Source organism: Pseudopodoces humilis, chromosome 5 (assembly GCF_049639895.1).
Source record: "Pseudopodoces humilis isolate 2021_Gansu_Grassland_sample_001 chromosome 5, ASM4963989v1, whole genome shotgun sequence".
In the NCBI taxonomy this organism is placed as follows: Eukaryota; Metazoa; Chordata; class Aves; order Passeriformes; family Paridae; genus Pseudopodoces; species Pseudopodoces humilis.
The window spans coordinates 27305418-27322815 of record NC_142204.1 but is presented as its reverse complement, the minus strand read 5'-3'; positions in this window follow the sequence as shown (position 1 = coordinate 27322815).

The window sequence follows — 17398 nt, the reverse complement described above, 5'->3', positions numbered from 1 at the left end:
TGACTTTGCTTTATACCTTGGGAGTGCTTAGCAGCATTGAAAATTTGAGTAATAGGCTTAAGTCAGACATCTGTGTAACAAAAAAGTAAAGTAGCTCTTTGTGAAATGGTGGGCTTATGTCATTTGTCTAATATCACGCAGGGAGGTAGAAATAAAAAAGAAGACGTATAAATCTTGCTCCTAGAGATATAAATTATTTGTCTGAAGCAAGAGAAAATCATATAGCTTTCCTGTATGCCTTCAAGATGTTCAACATCTATCTCTCACAAGGATACAGAACCAATCTTCAGGAATTTACAGCATCTCATCTTAAATGCATGTAAAGGATCTGAGTTCAGGAGCTACAAGCAATTCTGACCAATTTTTTCTGTTATTTCCTAAACTTATAATATCTGCTCCAGAATTATTTGGCCATTTTGTATGTTGCTCTGTAGAACAAAACCTAAAGTCTCTCTGTTCCACAAATTCTGGACCACACTGTCAGTATCATTCGACTAAATGAATGGCATGGGTCCATTCCAATTTAGCTATTCTACTCCATGTCCCTGCCACAAGTGTTCCTGTTCAAATCAGGTGAAAATAGGTGCTTGTACCTAGTGAAAGATACAGCTAGATTCAAACAGTGTTTGAGTTATTCAGCTGGGTTTGAGCTGTAAACTGAGAGTATAATGCCAAAGGTGAAGGAAAGAAAACAATTAAGAGTCGCTGCATACAACACACAGCAGATGCTTCACTATTTACCATTTTTTATTAATCTTCTTAGCCAGTCACTACCAGCTTGGTCAGCAAACTTCTTGTGAATGTTCTAATGGAAACATGCACCTGGAGAACTGTAATATGTGAGGAACGTATCACTCTTGCTGTGACTGCACAAAAAGGCATTGTGTGATTGATTTTCCAAGAATTGGGTTTAAGACGGTTTTATAAAGCCTAAAAAAACCCACATAAGCTTAATTTAAGTCTTTTACTGCTCCCCCCCTCTCTCAATAAGGAAATTATATAAAGCAGTCATGAAGTCATACCTATGCTCTCAAAAACCTTTGCTGAAGTTTCTGCAACAGCATTGTTGTGGCCTTGCCTTCTCCCACCTCATCCCCAGATCTCCAGTCACAACCAACAACCACCTCAACCACATATCAGGACAGGCAGCATTGCCACACTTGGAAGATTAAAAAGCTGTATCTATCTCCCAAAAATAAAGAAATTTTGACCAGCCTGGTGACTAGGTGACTGCCAGTGGGTTGGATGGGAGGGGCGTTGCCTTTGGAGTGCCAGATGCTTCAGTAACACCTCTCCAAAGCAAAGTTTGCAGGTGAGCTCACTCTTGTTCTCAGCTCAGCTTTTTGCTTCTCTGCAAATGCTCTTCTTAGGAAATACCTAAGAACACCAAATGTTCTAGTAGATAATGAATTATGGTAGTATTTGCCTTTCACTTGACACACAGATAAACACAAAGGAGTTTTTAAAAACCAAATTAGAAATGTGGGTTTTGGAAAATACTGCAGTGTCTGTAAAAACAATAAAGTGGCATTGTGACGATAAAGCGTTTGGTTTTAGCTGAACAAGTATAAAATCTTTTCTCTATAAAATCTGATTCTGCATAGACTAATAAAAATTCAAGGGCATGTACTGTTTGTTATGTTGCCTGAGTCTTCACAGATTTCTGCAGCTCATAAAGTATAACACAAACATGAGATGTAATGATGTTGCTCAAAGCAAGGTTTGTTCAGTATTTTAGGAGGAGCTGGATATGTAGTGATGTTTTGAGAAGCTCTTTGGAAACAAGGCTCAGGCTTTCTGTCTGCATGCTTTATTCCCATACAGCAGGAATTCTCAAGCTGTACTCAGGCCAATGGGTTCCTAAAGCTAAACTCAAGTTCAAGAAGTTGCAAAAATGTTCTTTAATGAGCAACCTCAGAAAATGCAGTAAAAACCTATGCTTGCCATTCAGTTCAACAAGTGAAATTCAGTAATAACAAATGAGAGTTTGGTAAATTGAAAGCAGCTATTTTTGTATCTGTTCTTTTGCTCATAATCCTATACCAAGAACTAGAAAACAATCCTTTGATTTTTTTTTAACAATGAAAACTACTTAAGACTCAGTTATTAAGGGCTAAATGATGAAATAACAGGACAGAAATATGTGTTTTGAAACAGAAGTAAAAACATTAGGAGTCTGTATGTGGTTGTGTGCTGAAGTCAGGAGTGGGTTCAGAAAAGGAGACTAATTCAAATTTCTATGAAGTTTTCAGTAAGACTAAATTACCTAGTGACATTGAAAACTAAGCTTCATTATTTGCTACCTATCAAATTGTTAATTTTATTCTGACAAACCTGGGTGGCACCTGCTGGAGCCCACTGCATTGAGGGTATGTTCCTCTTGCAGAGGAGCAAGGTTACCCTACATTCCAATGTCAGCATCTGCAAAGGTGGGGAAGACATACCTGAACCTTCTGGGCCTTTGGAGGCAACAGAGACTCTGGAAATTGTGGGGGTCTCTGTAGAGTCTGAGCAAGACAGGAAATTGATAAAAGTTGCAGAGCTGAGGAGAGAATTTGCTCTACTCTGCGCAATGGGAAGGCTTTATTCAGTCTGCTTTGATTTCAGAAGGTCTCTCTTTAAAGGCTAGCTTGCACTTCTGTCTCTTGTATCTTGTACGAGGAAAGCCTGCTGTGGAATTCAAAGCCCCTCTGTGTCTCTGAGCATGCACACTTTCCAGCAAAGGTGAGACCTATGGTGCCAAGGCTCTTGGGACAGGACCCGTTTGGTGAATGATGATGTTAGGTTATACACTTCAGGCAGCTGGCACTCTGCATCTCAGTCTTCACCCCTGTTGAGGCAATTTTTGAGTTAGGAAGAGACATTCATAACTTGCATCTAATACACAGTGAGGTTTTCCAAATAGACTGTGATTGATGTGCTCAATTATTTTTTGTCAAGGTCTATAGCAAACCCTGTGTTATCCATTTGTCAGCACTCGCAAAGAAGATGTTTTGTGAAAAGGGTTCTTCTTATTAGATATGAAAACTGAGTTAAATAGAGAGGACTGAGTGAACTTCATACTGCTGTGAAGTTTGATCTTTTATTCTCCACTTTCATAGTAAAAACTAAAGCTTTTAGGATTTACTTAATGTTTATTCTTCTTTGTTTATTAACTTTTATAGGTGGAATATCAGTTATTGACTGGAAGAGAAGCTTCCCATAGAAGTTAAGCTTAAAGACTTCTTCCTATATAGGCTGTAGAATGCATCAAGCCAGTATCTTCTTGAGCTACTTGTCTTTTCATTATTTTCATGACAATATATGCCACCAGTATGTATTTTTAAAAAATTGAATTAATAATTAAAATTTTGTAGTGCTCTGCTTGGAAAGAGGACAACTAATAACTCCTCATCTTGAGTCATCTAGGTTCCACGCTCTGAGTACTTTCTCCTGGAGTCTGGCTTCAGTGTCTTGCTTCAAGCTTTTTCAGGAATTATGTTTATAATCACTTTTTCTGCAGTGGGGATTTTGAATGATGTTGCAATCCCTAATGTAAATATAAATAAATGATTGTTGTAAATTAAATGTACTTCCTGTGCAGTATGCTCCAGCTCTCCCCAGCCTCTCTGCTATGGTATGTCTAAAGCAATGATTTGCAGCTCTCCTGCCTCATCTTATGTAGTTAAACAGAGAGTAAAAAAAAATCCATCCTATCAGCCACACCACTGATGAAGAGGACATCCATAGCAGTGCATTTGATTGCACTAACATGAAAAGTCACAGCAAGGGCTCTCAATCAAGTTGAAGTTATCTGACAGATAAGCAGTGTGAGGTGACTGAGGATCAAGGCTTTTGTTAGACATAGATCCTTGTGTGTGTAAACAGAGCAGAAGTCTTTCTTGTTGTTTTCTTTTAGATATTCCCAAAACTGTTATTTACACTCTCTCCTTCCACAGGAAGCAGTCTCAAAATCCTTAGGTAAGAAGACAAGGAAACCCTTTGCAGTTTTTTGCGCTTCGTGTGTTCTGCCTCTGCCAGGTGTTCTGCCCACTGCTCTGCAGTGAGAGAAGTGGAAGCAACACCTTGTCCTTAATTTATTATTTTTGCCTTGACCTGTAGAGACGGTGTGATCATCTGCCTATGATTTGCAATCTGTCCTGATCTTGATGCATCCCCTGTGTAGAATACAAGCTATGATAGTGGAGGCTGGTACTGCTCTTTCCCACAGAAGTAGACAACACACTTGTGGAATTGCCTCCCCAGAATAAACTCTTAAGTGCTTATCAAATCCAGAAAGAATTGGAAGGAGGCTGAATGACAAAATGGATACAGTAAGCCATAGCTTACACTTCCTATTTCAGGAAACTAATTTAGCCAGCTAAATAAGGTAGCTAGTTTCCTTGTTATGTATCATTACTTAATAATAAATAAGAGTAATAATTCTTATTAAGAATTATTCACAGACTAGAGTTTTGATCTTACTGCAATTTACTCCAGTTGATCCTTCTCTTTTCATTTATGGAAGAAACTTAGGGAGGCTAGCTCCCTAAAGCAGCTAAGTGAAGCTGAGCAGTGAGAATATGTCCTTCTGCTGTGCGACACGGTCGGCTGCACATCTTTCCTGTGGTTGAGTGCAAAACTCTGTCCTTGGATGTGTCTTGACATGAAGTAAAGGAAATTACTCACATGTCAGCAGATGCAACCTTAGTACACACTGCACATAATACTATAATTATTTAGAATTTATTAGCTTTTATTTTCTACTAAAAGCTCATATAAATATTAGTTCTTGTTGAACCCACATATGAAATAATAACAGCCGTGGGAGATCTGGCTTACCTGTGGCAGCATATCTCCTCCAAGGAGAGGCAGCTAAAGGATTATTCTCTTTCTACAAAGGGGAAAGGATAGAGTGATTGCTAAAATGTAAAATAATTTTGTCATGTAAAATCCCTGTTAATATAACATGCTCCTTGTATCTGATTATGTGTTAGCCAGTCTACCAGTATTTGAAAGCTGGACAAGGAGAGGTTAAGCTGAAGTTTGAATTGGGGCACACACAGATAATAAAAAGCTAAAAGCTGTTTTTCTGCTTAACCTAAACTTTGAAAAAATCCCACGTATGCACTTTCAGTTTTATGCTGTGTGTGAATGTCAAATATGCTTAGCTGGAACAGAATTTCTTGAAAGCAATTATTGTTGTCCCATTTGGCTAAATATACCTATGAACATACCAGAATTATGCGAGACTAGAAAATGCTGATATAGACTTAATAGTTTTTGAGGGAGGAGGGTTATTTAAGAACTGGTACTCTTAGTCTGTTATTGTGAATATTTTTGCCATGTTAGCTATATGTCATCTATTCCCAATATGTATATTTCAAGTGGAAAGAAATTAATAAAGTGGTTTATTCAGAACAGATTATTTCAAAAAAGGAAACAAAATTTGGTAATGAGATGTCTCAATCCTTTAACTGCTTCAAAGGGTCAGAGAACTTGGAGAACCTTTCTCAAAGCAGGTAGCCCTATGCAGTATTTCAGGCCAGATAAGCAGGCAGAGCAGGTGGCAAGGCAGGTTCTGATGCCAGGATTGGTCCTGGCATCTCTCTTCTGCCCTCCATCCCTGCACTGCAGAGCTTTTAATCAGACTTCTGCGATAAAAAGAGCAGTTCATACAACTGGGGGAGTTTTACCCTGAGAGAAAGGGGGTGTCCTGCTTTGCCTCCCCAGCATGTTGAGTCACTTCAGGTTATTGTTACAGGGGTTAAGTGGGATGGTCTGGGAGCTTTAGGAGATTGCAGCAAGTTGCATGCTGGCCACTCACAGCTTAAGCCTTTGGAGGAAAGTGTCAGGTGGCCACAGTCTGCCTCCCAGGGCTTTGGTGAAGGAGAGGGACTGGCTGGGTCCTGACCTGCAGTCAGGCCTAGATAATCTGTTGGGCTTTCTGCCTCTTGCTCTGAACAGGAGCAGGTGAGGTGGGACAGGATCTGAGGTGGAAAGGTAGCAGTAAAACTTGCCACTGAGGTCTCTTGGACTTGGATTTGTTTTGTTAGAGTGTGTATATTCTTCCCATATAAGCACTTCCTTTTATTGTTCAATCTTTTGTGCAGATGTATTTGGCCCACCTCATTTCTCTATGCAAGGGCTGTGTCTGGTTTTACCACCACAGCTCAGGGAGGGTTTGGCAGTGAGAAGGAGTTAAGTGAATAAATATATGTGTGTGTTTGCAAATGTGTTTGTGCTTTTTTCTGTTCCCACCTCCGTGAGGGAGATTTTTTCCCTATGGAGCATCCTGGCTGGAGCAGCAGCCATGTGAAAGGACAGCATCTCCTGCTCCACTTCAGCTGCAGAAGGGGAAAGGTGTGTCTGATTGTGAAGATCAGGATTCGCTGGAGAAGTGCGAGAAGAGAGGAGAGGAGGGAGGGGAAAGGAAAAGAAAAAAAAACCCAAGCCTTTGAATGGCAAGACTGCACTTCTAACACATGGCCAGCGTGTGCCATACAGGCTTCAGGAGGCAGCAGGAGCACAGGTGAGAGGCGCTGCCTGGGCAGCAGCAGCAGAAAGAAGCATCGTAGCAGGATGAGGGATTCCAGGACACCAGGAAACGGGGGAGGTCTGGAGGTGCACAGACCACGACAGACAGTCCGCTGGCACTCTGCAGCAAACTCAGCCTGGAGCCCAGCTAGGGCAAATGCGTGGAATGTGCCAGGTATGGTATTTTTTCGTCTCTCTCAGTTTTGGCTTGTGATGTTATAAGGCAGAAGCAGGAGTTTACCGAGTTATGTGTTTTCTGTATAGCATTACTGCATTTATGGGGTAAGAGGAGCATTAGGGGATTGTTTTTGAGTAGTACTGCTTCAGGAGGATTTTACAGAAGTTTATGTTTTTAGGGAGAATTTTTGAGCATGGTGTTGTCTGTGAGAGAACAAGGCTGGGGGGCAATCCAGCAGAGAGGAAACTCAGAGATGCAAATCCACCTCTTCAGAAACACTGCCGAGAGAAAGGGAAACCTGTCTAACAGTGAAACAAGTGCATAAAAAGTGGATGCCTGACAGGAAAACCTGGGGTTCCAGTGTAGCCAGGTTTGTATCCATGCTCAAGCTTTAAGGTTTACTCTTCAGTGAATTGCCTCTGCAATGCTCTGAGGGACTATCAAGTCTCTTTCTGTCCTCTTCCCTTGGAAAAATTATTCCAAGGTATAAAATTTAATTTAATTTTTATTACTAATAGAGGGTGCATGTGTTTATTTTTCTGCAAAGCATATCTTAAAACCTGGGAATGGCATTAAGCTTGTGGCCGGGACATTGTCTGTGGATTCATACTTGTCCTCTTGTTTCCAACCTCGATTCTATTAGGCTGCTGAAAAGCCTTCTGCAGCACATCTCAGGCAACCCTTTCCCTCCCTTGATGTGAAGCTCTGTTGAGAGCTATAAACTGCTTTCCTTTGCTGTTATAAGATTGAACTTTTTGGTACAACTTAAAAGGTATGCAAGCACTGCAAAAGTCTCTTTTTTGGATCCTCGTGGTTCAGCTGCTGCTTTGCTGTCAGTTGAACAAACAGGCAGAAACAGCCTGTGCATGGATCATGCAGTTAAACACATCTGTCTGTACTGCTGAAGGGTTAGCCTGCATTCCTTGCATTTTGCAGCGATCCCTGGTGTTGCACTTACCTTGAAAGACATGTCTTTGGCAGCTTTTTCAAGTGGCTCTTTTTGTTTTGAGTGAAAAATTTTCACTTAGCTTTCCCCCCTTCCAAAAAAACCCCAACTGAAACTAAAATTGTCTGCAAATGACCCAGTTATGGCTTTGCAATTCAAGAATTTATAATTTCTGCATTCACTTCTCGTACATACACTTTCACTCTTTCATGGGTGTGTGTTTATATATATTTTCATATCTAGATATTTATATATATCACTGATATATGCACATTTCTGGATGTGCTGCTTTAATTAGACATTTATTTTAATGTGGCTACTCAAAGTGGTTATGGTGAAAGCTGTTCCTAACCGATGCAACTAATGAGATTAAATGAAGTAGAAAACTTGGATAGCTTGTCTTCACCCAAGAATTCTGAGTAGTTCTATTTATGAACTTTTTATAGTCTAGCTTAGTTTTTCAGCATCAGATTCTGTGTGCAATATGCTTACAGCTGCAGCATATGCTCTCTTACAGATAAAAATTAAAATTAAGCTGATGATTTTAGTATAGGCAAAATGGCCTTGCAGTGGTGAATGGATAAATAAGACAACTAAAAGTCTCTTTGATGTGATGTATCTGTGTTGTTGTTTGTGTTTTGGGTTTTTTTCCTCAGAAATTGTCAATTCCATGTACTTGCAAATGAGTTTATGGGATGACTTCACTGGTAAAAGTGAAAATCGATGTGTACAGGAAATTATACTGGACAAAGGAGTGTCTGCAAGGGTTTTTTAACAATCTGAACATAAATCTTTATGGATTTTTTCATTAATATATCGACTGTTAAAAGCAGACATAAATTTCATATCCTGTATACACAGATATATTTTACTGTGCCCATTTTCCTGAGCCTTCATGATAAAGCAGTCAAGCACCATGAGATAATCAGCCTTTAGTCTGATTATACAGTGGGTATCTGTATTAAAATAAACCCAAATTACATCTAGGAAAGTTGAATAAAACCTGTGTCCTTTTAAGTTAACTAGGCAAAGCTATTCCGTAAAATTGATGATCTCAAATGTGCTGAATGTTTGCAAGAGAAATAGAACAATATATTAGCAGCTAACTCCCTAGAAAATCCATCAGTTTATGTTTAATAAAACCTATGAGCCAAAATTTTGTATAATAAAAGAGATTAAAGTAGGGAGGATGTAGATTTCCTGTTAAACATGATGTCTACTGCAATACTGGCTAATACTCAATGTTATTTTACTACAGTTCACTGAACTTTCTGCAGTGACACTGACGTCCTTCTCTGGAGTGGAAAGCCCTTGATGTATGGGTCTGTCTGTCTAGTGGGAAACTCAAATAGCTCTGAGGGCACACACACTTATTTAAAGTGGATTATTTCCTAACCCCCAGAGGCTCCTCTTCTGAGACAACTGATGAAAAATCCCTGTTCTTTTGTTCCCTTTTAAGGGATCTACCATTAGACAACTGCTGCTCTTCAGGTTCTTAGTTTGATGTTTAGTTACAGTAAGTGACAGAAACATGGTAGAGCAACTGAAATGTCTCTTACATTAGATGCTCTCATACTGCTCTTGCAGAACTTATGAGCCAGTTCTGAGTCACCACTTCTATTCAGGCTTGCTCTGCTGTTATATACTTGGTTTTCTGCAGGTGAATTCAGGAATTCATTGCATGATCATGTCTGAGGTCTGAGTTTCTGTGTTGTATTTCAGTCCTGGCTTGATGCACCAGCCAAGACTAGATCAGACTTGTAGTCTTCTTGTGAGCATTGTCAAAATAGCCTGAGGCTGCTTGTGTGACCATCACAGGTTTGATTTGTCTGCGTTTGAGAGTCCAGTTTTATCCACTTTGATGGGACATTCTGTACTCAGATGCTCCTAATCTTTTAAGTATCACAGATATAACAGTTAAAAAGTAAGAAACTGCTTGTAGGAGACACATATAGAAGTCCCCTTATTTTGCAGTTATAGGTAATATTTCTTTATTTTTCTGTATTTTGGGATGGGATGCTGGTGAAGTAGCAGAGATGATATTGTGTGCAGCAGAATAAGCTCTTCAGGGTATCTCCTCCACAGTCTTGTGGTATAGTGTCATAATAAGCCCTATGGTTTTGTGTCACAATGTCATACACAGTTGAGCATTTAGTAAGGTTGAATATGAATCCTCACAAAAGCGCAAAAAGAAAATCTGAAACAAACAGAAGAAATCCTAAATCAGTGATTGGTGGATAAGTGAATTGCTGAGAACTGTGGCATAAGAACAGAGAAGTGCATCGTGACAGCGGGATGGCTGTTTCTGACTTCCTGATTTCCACTGAGGTCTGAACCTCACAGGGGTCAAAAAAATTGCAGCAAGTTGGTGATTAAATGAAAAATGAAAAATTCAACACTGGCTTTCCACTTTTACTTAAGAAACCTTCAGATTGTAATGTATGAGTGCATTCCTGCAGAAATCCAGGTATAACCAAGACTGCCACAATCTGTGAATTCACATTGAAATTAGAAAGTTTATTTCATGTTAAATGTATTTTGTTAAGTACAAGGAGAGAACAAGGAGAACACATACTGAAAGTATTCTTTCAGCATTACACCAGCATTTAACATTTCTGATGGGGCATCAAAATAAAATATGGCATTCTTTTCCTGGGGACAGAAAAAAAATTTATGTTCAAAATAGGAATTAGTATTACCTTGCCATAGCTTCCTTGTCCAAAATGACAAGCTGTACAATACAAGGACACAGGTTTTAACTCCAGGTGTTTGTTGTCAGGTTCTGAAGCTGTTGGCCCTCTTGCAATAGGACTACTTCGCTGGAAAAATCTGTGTGTGTATGGGAACCTTCCCCTTGGTCTCACAGTCCCTGAAGATGCCTGTGTTCCCGTGTGTCAATGTTTTGCTACACAAAATGACTTCTCGTGTCCACTGTCCTGTCCAGCATCGCTTTCAATCACTCCAGTGCCTTCTTACAACAGTAGTAGTCAAGAAACTTTGAGTCAAGACTCCACAGGTAAGTGATTATTTGTTTTTCACATGTCTAAGCCTTGTTTGATTGGCAGTTTTCGTGGTCAATATAAACAGTTGTTTCTGCTGCCAGAGTACTTTGCTCCTAAATAGGGATCAGACCACAGAAACATCATGAAAGGGTTTATGGTTATACAAAGTAATCCTTAATCTAACAATTTCCCTCGTGGTTTAAAAGTATCAGAAACAAAGACGTTCTCAGCAGCAATATTACCATTAGTGTATGTTTTCTTTAAAACCGGTGGGCCAGCTGTTTGATGAAGGTGCATCCATGTTAGCACATGGAGGCATTTGAGGACAGGCTCTTTTGTGCCTCTCATAAAACTTGATGCGATGGAGGATACCCTTATATGTCTGTCATGATCAAAATGCTACTAGCACCTGGCTAATCACAAAAGAAGATGTACAAGGAGCATCCAGTTACATCCATGGGAATGCACTTGTGCTCCCACCCTGTTAAAAGGTGGGACGTCTTCTGACATCTACCAGAAGCTACCAGAGGCAACAGCAGCATGCCGATGGTGTTCTTTCCTACTGAGGTTTGGAGGTCTCAGGGTCTGATGGAAAGATGACAGCTGGTGGAGAGTTGTGGTGTTAGGACAAATCACTTGACCAAAGTCTGGTTGCATTTGTCTCTGAGAGTTCTTTATGACAGTGATGGTAGGAAGTGGGCCATGAGCTCAGCAACATTCTCTGGCTGTCAATGTCTCATCTATATGCTTCCTAACTGAAGCCCTGTAAAAGGATTTTAATTCCTACCACCTATGTTGTGTTGCTAAGTGGAAGGAATGAGAAGGTCCTGCCTAGGTGCTAGGCAAAAGAATGAACGGTGTATATACAGAGAGTGAGGTATTAGTAGATCCAGTATTGAAAGGCATAATGCTGGAAAATACTAAATACCTACAGCTGATATGAATACCTAGTCCTGACCAAGCTCTCAAAATTGTAATAATTGCTGGCAACAGGGGATGAATATAATCTGTAGTAAAAGTGACAGTCAAATATGTATATTACTGCGATTTGCATTACTGCTCTTTTAAGTTTTCCAGTACATTAATGTAATTCAGTGTAACTGATGAGGAAATTCCTGCATGTTGCCAAAAAATAATGGGCCTGAAATTCTGTGGTGGTGCTGAAATCAAATCAAAACCCATTTCTCCCTTCCCAGAACTTTCTGATCTAATGGCTTATCTTCTGAACGTGACTGGATGCTCTTGGCAGCTGGAAATCCCACGCTCCAGCACTTCAAGCAGCATTCCTAATATCTGCTTTGATGGTGATACTTGCTAAGCAGGAGCATTAGGACAAATGCTGAGCAGCATCAGGAAGGTTAAATGCTGTGACTTTCATTTATCTTTCATTTATCTTTTTTCTGCTTCCAGTTAGGAGCTATGTAAATATGCACCTCCTTCTTCAATGCAGTGTTGGTTGTGTGAACTCTGTCACTATATTCTGTGGGCTTAATTTGCATCTTGGTTTACATTACCATGTGTTTTACTGATACAAATACTGTACTGCTGTGAGGCACTTAATATTTTTCCCACATTTTGAGTGACAGTTCTGGTTTTCATTTGAAGTGGTTTTGGGACAGTGAGGAGGCACTTGACACCTAGAGGTGATGCTGTGGAGAAGGGAAGAAATGTTAATTTAAAATAAAATTGTAGCAGTATAATAAAACAGTAATAAAACTTGATAAGGAGCTGTTAGCATTGCATAACAATTTCCCAATTCTAAAGTATGGATGCATATAGCCAAAGATGCCATTAGGATATTATATTAGCAAGCCAAATACAAATGCCTTAATTTTCACCCTAATTTAAGAAGCTAGAAGGTCTTTGAAGAGTTCACACTGAGATGTTTATGAAAATGTCATGCTGGAAAGCAGTGTGGCAGCATGGTGTCAGGTTAACACTGAAGTAATGTCCACTTTCAGCAGGGCAGGGTTAAAATTATGACTTTTAGCACAAGAAAGTACATTCTTCATCCTGATAGTTAATATGCTGATTTCTGTATCCAATGAAGCAATTTATAATCTGTGGGATTTTTTTAAATCTAATTTTTTAAATCCAATCTGCAGCAGAGTAGAGGGTGCTGCATACAACCAAGGTGTTTCACCATTATTGCTCAGGGGTAGAGTGATATTGTGCCAGCAGCTACTCCCTAAGGCTGGATGTCACGTCTACAACTCCAGTGTTAAACCTTATCCCCGGGATTCATTATACACTTCTACTGTAAAGATTCCTCAAGTTTTCTAAACTATATCAGTTTTCATGTCTTGCCTTGATTGAAAAGCTTGTTTGCAGCACACAGCAGGTCTGTGGAAGCTCAGGTTAGACTACAGTGTCAGTTGAAATGGGGGAGCTCTTGAAAAGACAGACAGTAAGTTAGATTAATGGGGTAGGGTAAATCTTAAAGTTATATCCAGGCTCGTTTATGTACAAGACTACTTGGTCAGATCATTTACAGGAACTTGAAATGCAGAAGAATACCATGCCATGGGCTTACTGTGCTGCTTCTCCTCTGTGCCTTTACGGTTAAACTGTCTATAAAATTTTGGTAGCAAGTTCTTTAAAAGACATACTATGCTAAACCACCAGTATATAATGCATGCAACACACATTATAGATCAAAAGAATTCTTTTCTTAGTTAAAAAAATGATGGAAAAATTCTGTCTGCTTCCATTTGAGCAGGGCATGTTTAGGACCTTGTAATAAACTATGCATGGCAATGTCTGAGCTGGATTTCAATGTTTAAAAGATACTGATGCAGAAAATAAGGTATCCAAGCAAAAACCTCTGTGTATTCTGATACAAAGTATGAAAGAGATAAGTCTGCAGCTGGTTTTAGTGGGCACTTTTTCCCCCTACTTGGAACATTAGTCTCAATATAGTATTTTTGTTGCTTTGTAGCATTTTGCAATGCTAGATAACTTACAGAGTAGTGTCAAAATTTTTTCCTTGGATGCAGGAGTATAATAGACACCAGAATTAATCAATTTCATGGGCTGTGGATGGGAATTCCTAAATTTCTAGTATTAAGTGTGATTTGAAATAATGGCTTTTTGAGAGGATTGCTCTGGTCAATAAAAGCCAGGCTTCTGCTTGGAATGAGAAAAAAACATGAGTTGTTCTTTGCTCATTTTCTAACCTGGAAACTTTGTGAGGGACTGCCATAGAAGAAGACCATTGTGGTAAATATTTCATAACTGCATATTGATTTTTAGGTGAGTCATGAAGAGTTCCTGTTGGCTAACTTGTGATCATTATTCAATGCTTAATTACACTGAACACTGTATGCCAGAGTATCCAGAAGATTTGCTAGACAGTGCCAGCTGGATTGAGATGGATAGATTTGCACAGGGTAGAAATGAGTCAGGAGCTGAACAGTACCTGTCAAATTTGTGTCAGCTGCAAATTTTAAAGAAATACAAAATACCATAATTCATTAAAATACTGGATATAACAAGAAATCTGTGCCTTTTTGAAATGTATTCCAGTTCTTCCAATAATCTGACTAATTTCATTCAACTGCTTCTGACCTGAAATTAGTGCCCCTTCATTTAGACTGTATTTCTCTTGTTTGTTCATTACAGGGACCCGTCCCCTTTTACGCTAGATCAGCTGTTTTGAAAGCAATTATATTGATTTGCCATGAATTGCTCCTGACGAATATGTCAACTCTTTGTTATCGTCTTGTTTTCTTCAAGGTAGTTAAAGGCTGCTTGATTTATTGCTTACTCACTAATTTGTCACTATCTCTTTTCAAATATCGATGTTTTTCTGACTGGGCTGTAATTACCTGAACTCTTTATTTGCCCTTCTTTACTCTTACGGGACCTTACTCTATCCTTACTTCAATGGAATAATCTCAAAAATGCATTTAGGCTGCCAAATCCCAGCAGAGCAACTGGAAGGTAAAGTTGGCAACTGCATTATTTTCCTTGGTCTGTGCCTGGTCCCTGGTGTGTGAATGTCCAGAACAGAGCTATTTCAGGGGAGCTTGTACTTCACAGCAGAGACAGGGAAAGTGCAGAGACTCAAGATGGACCCTCTTCAGGGATGCATTTGGGCCTGTCTTACAGTTAGACAGAAACACACACTTTGGAAAAAAATAATACTATGAACGTAGTACACAACTTTTGCAACCATAAGTAAACCTGAAAGAGTGTCCCAGGTTTAGTCCTCAAATCTATTGGAAGTCTGGCTGCAGCTCATGTCCCCTCTTTCATTTACATAAATTCCTGTGACCTCTTCATTTCATTTTTCATGTGCAATTGTGGCATGAAATCTTTGTCTTTTGTTGCCACACTGCAAGACATTGCACCTGTTGTGAATGCTGTATTTGACATAGACAAAAATAAAATTATTTTTATATTTATTTCTTGATTTGTAGGTAAGTGCGTACTTATATGTATTCCTTTATTCTGCAGCTCTTTTATCTTGTGCAGCTTTTAAGTTTTAAATTGTGCCATGATAGTAAAAACCTATATAAAGAAATAATTAATGACATTACCTACTTTGTAGTGTGGTATAGGATTCCAGTTAAATCTATTTGGTAAGTTAGATGTAAAAGAAGTAGATCCAATGTTAACTAGATTCTGTAAAAGGAATAATATTGACCTGCCTAGGAATTTATTTGTTCCCCTGAAGAAAAATGATACTTAGAAGAATTACAATGTGAGTAAGGAGAAGATTGAGGGGGACATGACAACAGTCTTGGGAGGGGGAGTGCTTAACAGGAGGAAGATGAATGATGGAGTTTTCCCAGTACTGGTTTGGAAACAAGGTTAATATTTTTATGGGTGACTTCTGCCTGGAAAGAAGGAGTGCATTGATGAGATGTGCAGATGAGTCTAAGGTGGAAGACATCATCACTACAAAGGATATTTGGAATATCAGGTAGGAAGAAATGGCTTTTGGGAACAGAATAAGGGAAAAGTGATGGAATACAATGGTGCAGGTTTTGCTACTGTGCATAGAAGGATTTTTTCTTTTTCTCCAATAAGCTGTGAGTCTTCAGCTAGAAATAATAGAGGAAGATAAATTCAGCTACTACTTGGGATGCTTCAGGTGAAGTATTTGCTACAGAGGGAGAGATAGTTTAGGTAAAAATCTTCTTATTGCTTCTTTTCAAAGAGAGTAGAGATTTACTGGAGCTTAAGCAGAGGGAAAACTAACAGAACAATATGGGAGAAGAGAGTAAAAAAAATTTACTAAGTTTAGACTATCAAAACAAAAGCCATTTAAAGAAAGAAAAACCAACACAGTAGGTTTCTGTTTGTTTGCTTAATAATCTAATGTTTGTAAAGTTTGGGGAAATAGCTGAGTCTGAAGAACAGGCACGTGATCCATCCATTTATCCTGACCAGCAGCCTTCAGAGTCTGAGGAAAATGCTAAGTGACCCTCATTTTAACTCTTCCAGTTTGTGTTCCAGTTGCAAGTCTGAATATGGAGGGGTCATAAACTGACCATCTCCTGAGGATTCTGTACAAAAGTGAAAGCCACAAGATGGTGCTGACACTCCTTACTGTGGTTGAAGGTTTTGTGAGAGATTTAGCAGAGTATGCAGTGGCCTGGGTGCAACCAGACCAAATTTCCATGGAATTTGGTGTGTATTAACCTGCAAAAAAGTAATAAAGTCGGTGGATTGTTTCAGGCTGCGGTTTGTGGTTAAGTATTGATTATTGGTAAAAAGTCCTAATGCATTCTTAGTATGTTGAAGGGAAAGAGGGATTGAAGGGAACTGGAAAGGTGATGGTTATTTCTGAGGCTGTAACCCATTTTTGCTTGGCTTTCAGCTGCAGAGGAATTGACGAAATGATGAAATGGAGAAGCAGAAAGAAAACACAGCTTTTTTATCTCTGATTAGAATCCTCACTAAAATTCCCATGCTTTTTAAATGCCAGGGACAAAATCTGCTGTGCCCACAGTGTTGCTGACTGCTTGTGCTTCGCTGCCTGCTTTCTTTTTGTGCTTGCATCAAGGGAGGAACTGTTTTGGGAGATTGGTTTGGTATTCTCTGTACAGCATCTTAAAAGGAGTGAAAGGGAGACAGGTTTCTGCAGTATATGACTGTCTAATAGAGAGCTCCTGGTGGGGTTTATAAAGAGGAAAAGCACTGTTAGCAAAAATATTCCTTGGGAACTCTGTAGTCAGCTGAACCTGAGAAACAATGAAGTCCAGCTGACAACTGCATAAACTTATCTCACTACCCTCTTGTTCTGTCTGCCAGCAAAAGCATCATGTCTCTGTTCATTAATTGTGGCCATGAAGAGGGGAGGCTTATCCTTCTCAATTCTTTCATTCAGCCACCAGCAGAATCTTCCACTGTTATGAAAGGCTATGGTTCACTACTTTTCTCAAAAATGAGGGGAGTGCACTTTGTACAGAATGTCTTTTTTCCAGTGCTGTTATCTTTTGCTCCTGAAGTGCAGTATATGCATTTTTACTCTTCAAAAAGGGACCTAAATGTGTTTAAGTTTAAACCTGAAACGGCTGAAATGCATACTGCATTCAATAAGTATGATAAATAAGGATCTTACAAAGAATGTCCTTGCTGACTCTTGGGACAGTGTGTGCCATTAAATCTGTATTTCCAAATACCTAAATGCATGTACTTAATCAGTTTCAAGACTATGGCTACCAGTAGAATTGTTTTTGTGATTCAAAGAAGTGTAATATTATTTACTCAAAACCCTGGCTGACATTAATTGCACAGATCATTCTA